Below are 11,712 nucleotides of genomic sequence, written 5' to 3'. Positions count from 1 at the left end.
GAAGATCTGAGCCAAGCCCCACCCCCAAAGACTTGGTGAGAAATCTAGGAGTACGCTGGGACAACCAACTCAGCTTTAACAATCAGGTACAAACAGTAGCAGCCTCCTGCTTCGCAAAGATCAGGACTATTAAACGGCTCATCAATTACTTGCCGGCGGACTGCCGTAAGACTGTGATCCAGGCACTCATAACATCCCACCTTGATTACGCCAATGCCCTCTATCTTGGTATCACAGCAGGTCTCTGTCACAAACTTCAGACGGTCCAAAACGCCGCCGCCCGGCTGGTGGAGAGAATCCCTGTTAGACATCATATTTCTCCACACCTCCGTAAGCTGCACTGGTTACCCATAGCTAAAAGGTGTGTTTTCAAGGCCATGACACTGGCCTTCCGTGCATCAAAAGGCAGTGGGTCGGCACATTTGAAAAACACCTTGCGACCATATGTCAACTCCAGGACATTACGCTCCAATTCCCTACGTTTCCTCGAAACCCCCCGATTTAAACGTTCTCGTGCAGGTGGAAAAACCTTTGAGGTCTGTACTACTTAGCGTCGGAACAAGCTCCCTCTAGCGCTACGCACCTGCCAGACAGAAACAGCATTCCGTAAATCCCTGAAGACTCATCTTTTCTCTTCTTAAACTGGATAGCTGACCCTATGGCCTCTATTTTCAGAGTTCTCAGCGCCGGGACGCCCCGTTGGGGCCGCTGTGCGCTCTACAAAACACACAAATAATAAATAAGTGTGGGGAATTCGCGATCGGTATTTTCAAGCGCTATCTTGTAAGCCTGTAGTTCAGCTCGTTGAGCTGTACAGTCTCCGAGTGATTGAGTTTTAGCGACTATAGGTCTGAATTTACCTTTGTGCCAGCGACCTTTAACAATCGCGCACGCAGCACTGTAAGCTTGTTTGCCCCCAATTGCGGGCTGTGCTGATCCGTCTGTATAGATAATACAGCCGTAATGTTCTAGTGGCAGAATTTCAGTCGGCAGAGGACATTCTAATTCATATTGTAGGAATTATTGTGTTTTTAAATACGGGTCAAAAACGTATTTAACATCTGTTGCAGCAAGAGAATTAACCCATTGTATCCATCTCGGATGTAGCGCTTTTGTATTTGGAATTCTTGCTTTTGTCACTGCCTCTAAGGCAGGTACAGGTGTAACAATTTTAATGCGTTTACCCTGTGCAAGGGCTCTTTCTTTCGCCACAGCTGTCTGAACCACTGCCAGTATTTTTTCTGTTGAAGTGAATTTAATTTCAGCTTGTGTGTACAAGTGTGATTTGAATGCTATAGGTACAGTTTCTCCTTCATTAAAGGTTAAGTATGTGAATCCGCATCTTCCTGGGATGATTCAGATTACGAGATTGCGCACGCTGTCACGTGTTTGCAACTGTGTTTTTGCTAACATGCCTGTGTGTTTTTGTGTCCAATTAGTAGGTTTGAAATCAGGTTTGATTAGTTCGTAGAGAGGTTTAACCCTTTCTGCGTAATTTAGAACATACGTTCTTCCAAAATTCAGGAAACCTAGAATTGACTGTAAGTTTTTCAGTGTTTTCGGAGATTGGAGCAGCGCACATTTCTCTAAGAAGTTTGCTGCCAGGCGTTTGCCTTCACTTGATACCTCATATCCCAGAAATAGGACATTGAGTTGGGCAATTCGTGATTTCTTAAAATTGAATTTATACCCTTCAGAGGCGAACCCAAGTATTATAGTGTTCACTCTTTTCAAGTGCACGTCCAAATCATCGTCTGTAAGATAGATGTCATCGACATAGGATAATGCCTCATCTTCGTACATTTGTAGTAACTCTGTTACTCTGGCTTTAAATAATCCTGGACTATTCTTGAATCCCTGGGGGGATGGAAAAATTGTCGCTGTGTCCCCATTATTGACAAAGCGGTCAAATACCTGCTTTCTGGTGCAATGTTTTGACAGAAGAAACCATTTGAGATATCTAATGTAGTTTTATATTTTTTGCGCACAATGTTATTCATCAGTGCTGCACTATGTGCATTTTGTACTGCAAATATTTTGCAACAAGAGTTTAGATGTCTGTAATCCAAAACTAGACGATATGAATCATCTGGTTTGGAGACAGGAAACAAAGGATTGTTCATTGATGAGGTGCATGTTTCAATCACCCCTTGGTATTCAAGTTGATTTAAAATCTCCCTGACCTGTTTTTTAGCTTCCTGTTTTACAGGATATTGCCTTTGCATTGTTGGTTGTTTTTTCAACTGGATTTTATGGTGAGGGGAATCTTCATCATATCCTACGTGATTTTTGTCTAATGCTGGAGCCTGAGCTACCGCCCATTTTCTGGCATATGTGTATTTTTTATTAATTGGAATATGATTTGAGAAGGCTGGCATAATTATATCTTCGCCGTGTGGGCACTCCCTGACAAATTCAGGTGGCCAGTGTTGTTCAGCTAGTAGGATGTCATAACCCTTAGAGACCTTCTCCCAAAAGAGTGCTTTAATTTTTCTTGGTTTGTCCCCCTCCATCCGAGTATTACTTCATTTAACTTATGTGGTACACTAACCCTGGCATCTGCAGTTTCAACTTGGATACTTTCATTCAAGTCCACTGTCTCCGGATGTTCCTTCAGGATCTTGCGAGCTATGGTTACCTCTGCTGCGCTGTCTAGCATTATTTGGGCCCACTCCCTGTTCTTGAGCTGTGTCCTCAAGATCCTCTGCATGTCTGATCTTTAGACTTGTTACCTTCTTTTTGGTGAATTGAGTTTTCTTAATTTTTGGAACGTGTTGTTCATCTTTGGGCTTCACTCCTTCTTTTTGTTATGAACGTCCTCTTCTTTCAGATTTCTGCGAGGAAGTCTGAAAGGTACGAGAGGAAAGTGTATCATTATCTTGATATCGATCAGGTTTTCTCAAATAATCCCTATTTCTTAGGTTGTATCTTTTTTCAGAGGGATCCTGTTGAGGAGACATTCCTCTGGACTGTGAACGCTTCTCTCTAGGAAGTGTCTGTTTGCTGTTTTCCCACTTTTTCTTTGGAGTAGTGAGATTATTTTTAATAAAAACGTTTTCAGGATTTTCAGTTAGTTGGTTTCCCACCCAAACTATCTCTACCTAGTTCTTCATAGGATTTTTCAATTATTCTGGCAAGTTCATACGGTTGCTCAGGTATATCTGTTTCTTTTAGTTTTTGGCGGATCGCCACTGATGCTGCTTCACCTTTTATGTTGGCTAATAGTATAGCCGAGACCTGTTTGAAATCTTTCAGTAATTTCAAACCTAGATTTAAGGCCGGTTCTGGACCGTATTCAATTTGAATCTGTCTCAGAACGTCTGGTATTACCGCCATAGACGGTACACCATGTGTCTTTGTGTAGATTGAAGCAAAGACTGTACCCCAAGTGTCACAGTCCTCCACATGTGGTGCTATCCCCATTGGTAAACAGATTGTCAGAATTCAGTGTTTCTCATGAGGTGTACTATCAGGGAATACTACCTCTATTTGAGTAATTTTTTTTAGCTAACCAAAGCAGAATTTATTCTCGTTTTGCTGGTAATTTACCAATGACCGATTGTATAGCCTGTGGTGTAATTTTGTTTGTGTTCCTTTGGTGTGGGATGTGCTGTGGAATTCTTACAGCTGGTTGGACTGTTAAAGTCCTCCTGACATATTGAACCAACTGCCTATGTATTTTAATCAGCTGTTTTAGCTGAGCTAACAGTTCAGGACCTGTCATCGTTTCAATATCAGGATGTGGTGTATAGCTGGCTAATACCGGCCATGTTGCTCCTAGTCTACCTAGTGGACTGAGCCTGGTAATGTGATTTTGATGCTTTAGGGCGACGTTAAAACAGAGCTGATGCTCTTGGTAAGTTAGTGGAATTCCAACGTACTCAAAAGGAACATATTCCGCTGGTGGTTCCTATAATTTATAATAGTAGAACTTGTGTGTTGCTGCATTTGCTGCAGGAAACAGAATCCATGAATAGAATACCTCTGTTTGCCGATATTCATGTGCTTCTATAACAAATATTACTTTACCACCTCTTGGTTATACTCCATTTTCTATACGTTTTATAGTTATGGTTTTCCTTATATTTCCCGCAATTGTTATTGCATCTGGGTCATTTTGTTGGAGATTTGTGTCATCTAACACTGCTTGAGCCGCTGCTGCAGCTCTCTCCCTCTCGTCGTCACTATCTATCATTTTGTTGACTGAAAGTTTGCAGAGCAAGTTTCAAGGAAACAAAGATTAGGTGCACAATATTTTGGAACACTGTATCCTTCAACATTGAAAAAACTAAAAACTAATAAATAGAATTTTTCCGTCCTACTTAGTTAAAAGCGGATGTTTTATCCTTTAACCCACTCCGGACGTCTATTGGAGTCTTTTACGGGAAAAAGGGGTCTGTGTGAAAAGCACGACTGAGTTACTCTAGTATCTAGCGTTAAATTATTGCCTTACCAAACGTTGGGCGCCATGTAGTGTAGTTCCTATATTCCCAATAGGCTTTGCGCATTGGAATAGTGTATCCTGTAGTTTAGACGTAGGACTGAAGTCCACTAGGTCTCTACCGAATATACTAGACTTAATTATGGGTGTGCCCGCTAGCTCAGAGGTCACTAGAAACTTTCTCGAATGAACAAAAAGGGATTAGTTTCAGGCAACCGCTTTAAACATGACAACTTTGTTTCCCAAGAATAAGAAATCAATCTCTAGATTCGCGGAAACAATAGATAGTTATTTCACTCAGTCAATCGTGCATGCTTCGTTTCACCACACTTGCAGAGAAATAGAGAGACGGGCGTTTTCAATAAAAGGTTTTTTATTGAACAGTCTTCTTTCTCAAGCATAAGAAATTAACTGCTGCAATCGTAATACTTGCGGTAAAGTACAAAGCGTACAGTACGAAGAGTATTATAAAATAATATTGTAAAAGCATGATATGGTTTCTAAGCCATAAAATACCTAAAATCAGACCCTCCAGCATTTCGCCATTTCGCGATTCACGAAAAAATCGCGAAATCGGCAGATTAGCGCGATGGCCGCGATATTTGCTGATTTGGCCGCTAAAAAGGGTCTTCGTGAATAAAGGAAATAATTAAGGATTCTTATTGGTTGCAATGTGGCGCTTACGTCACTAGGTGTCGCTGTTGAGCCGTAAGATAGTTGCTTCCTAATGCTCGGCAGACTGACTTGTTATCGTGTCACATACAGCTTAGTCTTGCTAGCAGTGGTGCAGCTCATCATGTGTGCCAGTGTGGCCGTGGCCCCGTCACCACAGTGACCCCGTGCCGCTCACCACCGCGGCAGCCGGACGACCGTGTAGTTCGGCTTGACAGAGAAGACCCGCGTTGTTCCAGTAAGTGTTTACAGTCGGTTTTAATTACTCAAGTTTTCGCCACTGCCGGGCAGGCGCTGCTGTACTTCTTTGCAGCTCCTCTGAAGCAAAGAGGGCATGGTTCTGTTTTCGCTATGGGGGCACCACAGAGAAGTCAGACGAGGGCATATCTTTATCGTGGCTCTCATGCTCCTGACCTCCCCCGCCGCCCAGACAGCATAATGACTGTCTCTGATGTCGCTGGTCGCCCTTCAATTTCACACCCAAGGAGCCCAGAGAGGCCCCTCTGTACCATGTCGTTATAAGCAAAACAGAGCCCCACTGCAGCTCCGGGAACAGCTGCCATCCGGGACCGTAATAATTAGGGGGTCATTACAAAAATAATCATGTCCCAAAGAACAGCGCTGTGCATTTGTTAGAGGTATACTTTTTGTTCTAAATATTTACCTCTAATGACTTTATTTTCCAAATTGAGTTACATTCCAACTTGGTTTTAATGAGTGTCACAGCGTTAAATTGGTGACTACTTCAGCATCCATCAAGAATGTTAACACATTTTGGGTCTGTAAAGGAGAAGAAATATTGGTAAAAGCTATTGTCAAACGGGTTCTTAATTTGCACTGCAGTCAATAGGTTATAAAAAGGGCTGGTTCCAAGAAGAAGTTATGAAAAAATGAAACTTGCCCGAAAAAAGCTATTGAGAGCTGTCTTTAATTCATCACAAAGTGTCACACATAACCAAGTGAAATATTACTCATAAACATAAACATCCTGTTACTTCCTCCAGCAACAATTGCTCCAACGAACTGCCATCACAAGTCAGCCTTGTGTACTCAATATCGCATAATCTGCATGGTGCGGCTGAAATTATCTTCTGAGCAGGTACAGTGCCTGCTTGCCCCCTGTTGCTGAGCACTGCTGTCATGCAGTCTATGTCTCGTTAGTGTCCTTCCGTTTCTGGTACTTCTAAGCAATTTTAAGATATAATTAGAGCTTTTTGTTGCTCAGTGGATAGTAATTTCTAATTGTTGTATGTTTCCTGCATCTTCATTGCTTGATTTTGCTTGTGAGAAAACGTCACTCATATTCGTTGAAATGTCACTCATAATTACACTAAAATTATGAAAATGGCACACATAGTCTGAAACCTTGGCAGCTATGATTTTTTATTCAGCAAAACAAAACCTGCGGAGAACAACAAAATCAGAGAGTTTCCTCCCGGCAAGTGGATGACTTTTCACCCTGTGTGTGCCAGTAACGTAACAAGAGAATTCTGTTGGCCTTTGCAGATTGACTTTTTCAGTGCGCATGGCATGGTTTTTAAAGGTGAAGATTGCACCTGATAATGTACATTCACACAAATTGGTGAAATAACTAGTAAGCAGGAGGTGACCTCCCTATGCAGTCTGTCTCACTTATTTGGATCAGCCACTAGGATCCTGTGCCCTAGGGTGCCTGAGGAAGAGGTTTCCTGCCTCACAGATCAAGGAGGGAGCGGTACCTGGCAGGGGTACATACATGGGCACTAGAACATCCCAGGGAGAAATCCAGCTCCTTCCTGTGAGGTTAGGACCAGAGCTGTGCTTCTGTAGAGTTGCAGACACTTTAAACATGCCTATTGCAAAGTGGAATATTGTGCTGAAACCGTTTCCATTGATTTCAGACTGAAAATGAATGATTTCGAGTAAAATAAAGTGCCGCAAAAATGCCGCTAAATTTCCATATTTGTGCCGCTAAATTTCCATATTTGTGCCGCTAAATTTGCTAATCCATGCCGCTATATCCTGGGGGGTCTGGCATAAAATACATACAGAGATAAATAATGACTAAAAATGCTCACCTGGTGCTTCTAAAATACGCTTACCCCGGTGTACCTAACCTAGGTCTAGTACAAGGGAAGCAGTAAGTGATGTGTAGCTTAAGTTTAGTATTCTTTTGCCAAGAATCTATTCCAAGAATTCTCTTAGGGTCTAATCAGCTCCTTACCTTGGTTTAGAATGAAGGAGGTCTTGTATCTCTCTCTCAGGACTCGATTTCCCAGCAACCCGCAAGGGTAGCGTGGAAACACTGGAGCTGGACTTCTCGGCTGGAAAAAGTACAGCGTCTTTCATTGCGTCAGCTGGAGGGTCGGCTTCCTTCGGCCCTTGCAGCAGCAGGGCGTCGGGCAAGTAGATAGTCGAACGGCTCCAAACCACCGTGTGTTTGTTTGGACAAGTGTGGGCATATTTATACCTTGAAGGTACCGAGTTTGACGTAAGAATAGACATAATAACGGCATTAGAGACTTGATTCTCTGAAAACTCCATGAGTTCTTGGATAAATTATTATTCATGAAGGGGGAAGTCCCTGACTGCTAAAGGCGGGTTTTTCCAAGAAATCGTTGTAGATTTTCGGAACTAGTGGAAGTAGCCAAGCCGTATTAAGACTACTTGAGCTATGTCTTAATATGGTTATGATTCCTATGCCTATATTAGGATATGATATTTTATACCTATATAAGTGCATGAATCGGGAAAATTACACTAGGGTCCTAAAACGCTATACAACAGCAATGTGGAGTGAGGTTCTACTATATATGTACATATTCTAAACCCCTAGAGTCTCCCCTAGGTGTTCAATGGGTGGGGGGTCCGGTAGATATAGGCAGGGTCCTTTTAAAATATGTTTTATAAGCCCTGGTGTTGGACAATTTGCCCAGTTCATTTTACCCATTGTTGTAGATCCTGACCCACACAGGCTAACAAGACAAAAAGTTATTAATTAATAACTCCTGCCAAGAAATACAGAAAAATATAATTCAAGGAATAAGTAGAATCGTATTGATAACTGAAACAATATACTATTGTTGAATTTATCCTAAAATGTACAGATAAGAAGTTATAAGACTTTCTTGTCTGTAAACCAACATTCAGGCTTCCAGTGGTCTGTCCTGATTAGTCAGAGTTAAGTGGATTAGCCAAGCTGCTTTGATGAAGCCATAAGTGGCACCTGGGGTGAAGAGCCATTCTGGCAGGATATGGTTCTGCTGCATAAGAATGCCAGAGCAAAGGAGAGAAGTCTTAAACAATGTTTTTTAAAGGAAGGAGGGGGCAGGCAGAAAAGGCAGTTTCATTTACACCCCTACCCTCTGAATCCAGCCAGATGGCAGGCTTAAGGGAGGAATTTGCTGATGCTAGGGGGAGGGAGAATATTGAGATGAGCCATCCCGGTGGTTGGTTTACCCATCTCTTGCCTCTCTGTTTTGACTTCAGCCATATTGAATTTTGCAGAAATGGTGCTTTTTGGGAGACCATTGTGTCACAATTTGGAGGAAATTGCCCAGCATCTCATTGGACAGGAGTGCCCTCCAGTGTGACCCCAGAGAACACTGAATAAGTATCTGAGAGGGGCAGTGTCTCTCAGATATGCTGCTGGAAACAAAGGAAAGAAGAAGGGTCCATGCTGGAGTTCCGATTTGCCCTGACCAGACCCTGAACTCTGGAAGACTGTGCTTAATGCACAATCTGGAACTACAGCCCTGTGGACCTAACTTGCTTCAAGAAAACTAAAGAGTGGACTCCCTGAGAGCTACAGATTAACAGACCTCACTGTGATCATCACCACCAAGAATCCCCAGCCCGAAGTGCTATCAGTGGATTTGTAAGGGTTTTGTCCAAGTGGGTTGTGGGAATTGAAGTCCAAACTTTCAAGGACCATCATGGAGCTTCCGGACCCTTGGAGTAACTTTTGGACACTTTGAGGCCCTCAAAGTAACTTCAGGACGAAGTTCCAGTAGTTTGGAAATCTTTGGAGCAACTTTGAAAAAAATCTTCATTAGTGGACCGACTCAACCTGCCCAGCCAAGCCGGCGACCATCAACTGCGAGCCGGCCTGCTCTCCAGGTTCGTCGAAACTTTGACTTTGTCCCGGTCTGGCATGACCAGATGTCCCAGTTGGCGGTATAGGTTTCTATGTGCTATATGGTGCTAAATCTTTACAAATTCATATCTCCAGTACGATGCCTTGGATTTTTTTCATTTTCGTGTCATTTTAAAGATAAAAATATTTACTATTTTTATAAATCGGTGTTGGATTTTTATTGTGAGTTGTGTCTTAATTATCTACTGAATTGGTGTTTTTGAACGCTTTACAGAGCTATCTTTGAAGTTAAGCCTGCCTGTTCGCAGCCAAGCTACTAATGGTTGAGCATGGAAATAATTTTCTGAGACCTATTCTGAGCCCTATATTATGTTAGTGACCTTATTGCCAGTAGAAGGTATACATTTACCACTACTAACAACCAACTTTACAACAGGATTACTTATATGAAGCACACGCCATTCAAATCCATTACAGCTTTGTGACAAAATAGTTAAAACATGGTAATAAGCGAAAGAGATTTCTTTTCTTGGTCTCGTAAATATGGTTCAGCATTGTCTACCACCGGAGCGTCGAAAAAAGTGACGCTCCTGTGGCGCAGGTGCCTTGTAAATTTGCCCCCAAATCTCTTTGGTCATTCCTGTATAGCCCTACTTGGACTTCACTGTACATGGCAACTGCTGTATATGATAGCTCCTTGTCGACTAACAAAGGTTCAAACAACCAATGGCAGGGATTATTTAATGATTATTCTAGACATATGAGATTCAAGAATCCTAGTTCCTGCACGATCCATGCAATAGCATCTAATGCATAAGTGTCCTCACACGTTTCGCTTCAAATTCACTCAATGTTGTAACCACAAAATATAACAAGAGCACAAAGCTGGTTCTCAAGCATGAAATCAAACCACTGACCATGTTGAACATGTGACAGACACACACTCCTCCACCCATAGACCTCCCACAAAGTAGCATGCTACATGACTGCAAAGGTGTGTTGTGCCCTGTCAGGTACGTGAAGTACTGTACCAATACAACCTAAGCAAAAAAAGGTAGAATATAACATGACAATACAAACCACAACACAAACTAACATGACACAATGATACAACAAATTCAAACAAGAAGACAAATATAAAAAAGAGAATAACAACCATAATAGAACTCAACAATATTCACACAACCGCCAAAATACCAACACAAAAAAAGCATGTCATCACAGTGAATACCAAAACACACCACCACAATGCTATACAGCAACACATCACACTATCAACACACATCACAGAAAAACACAATGATAAAAAATCTGGACACACCACAACAGCACAAAAAACTGTTATTATTTTGTTGTATTGTGGTGCTGTTTTGCATTGGAGCATTATTATGCTGTAAGGGCATATTTTGTTGTATTCTTGTTCCGTGTTTATGTATTTTGTGTTGGATCTTTAATGGTTATGTTCAATTACACTGCTGTGTGCTATTCAGGTGTTTGTTATTTTAATGTTGTGTTTTTGTTGGACCTCAGCTGCCAAAATGTATGCACAAAGCACCGTGACATTTATCAACGATGGCATACAATAAAGCCAATCAAAGAGTTTTGTGATCTGGACACAAATGTTCTGCCATACGGTTCTGAGAATAGACTTCTTCTGGTAGAACGGGTAAACTGGCGCCTACTTCTTATTCCAACAGCGTGGCTTTTTCAAGAGAGCAGCAAAACAATGTTCAACATTTACATTTTAAATCGAATTAAAATAGATTAGAAAGTAGTTGTGCGTTCCTTGAAAGACAGGGTGTGCCATCATACGAGGGATTAAGTGGACAGATTAGAACATGACATTCGACACCAAAATAAAGAGCGTAGAGCTCACATATATTTAAAATAGTTTGAGTAGCCCAAAGCAAATTTCTTTTTTTTTTTGCGTAAAACTAATACAATTTTAAAAATATGCCAGTTTTTAGTGTAAAGCAGCGACATTAAAAAAAGTTACAAAATTACAAAGTCCCAAAAAAAAACCGAGCCAGCCAGGAGTCGAACCTAGAATCTTCTGATCCGTAGTCAGACGCGTTATCCATTGCGCCACTGGCCCTGTGCGGAACATCTCTGCAAACTAACCCTAAGTCTGTATAACGACACGGTCTCTGCACAACATTAATTTTTATGGTTTTAATGAGACTGAAATCTGTAGCAGAAAATCAAGCGATCCTCAAGAAGCACGTTCAAGAACTCTGGTCGAATTCAAGCCTTCTAATATCGCAACAATCGTTTCATTCTGTTCCTGATTCTGGGGAGGAGTCGGTGACACTAATACCGCAGGGTGAGAGGAGCCTCTCTCGTTGACACTCGTGCCTCTGCTTTTGTGACAGACCCTATAATTGGACAAGGTCTCCAGAGAAATGACTAGACCCTAAATAAAATATGTAGGAATTTAGCAGATCATGTGCATCGGCTTCAAACGGTTTCTATTGCGTGTAGACATCTACCGCGATGTTCTCGGTCCCTCTTTTTCCCTACTTGA

At 41.8% G+C, this 11,712-nt stretch overlaps 1 non-coding gene across 1 annotated transcript; it reads right to left on the bottom strand.

The window, feature by feature from the left end:
• Positions 1 to 11,210: 11,210 nt before the first annotated feature.
• On the bottom strand, positions 11,211 to 11,283 carry TRNAR-ACG (transfer RNA arginine (anticodon ACG)). The gene has a single exon. It is a non-coding gene; the product is annotated as a tRNA-Arg (tRNA).
• Positions 11,284 to 11,712: the final 429 nt, after the last annotated feature.

This window comes from Lissotriton vulgaris, unplaced genomic scaffold (assembly GCF_964263255.1).
Source record: "Lissotriton vulgaris unplaced genomic scaffold, aLisVul1.2 SCAFFOLD_731, whole genome shotgun sequence".
NCBI classification, from domain to species: Eukaryota; Metazoa; Chordata; class Amphibia; order Caudata; family Salamandridae; genus Lissotriton; species Lissotriton vulgaris.
Note: the sequence above shows the minus strand (reverse complement) of the source record. Positions and strands in the feature narration are given on the sequence as shown.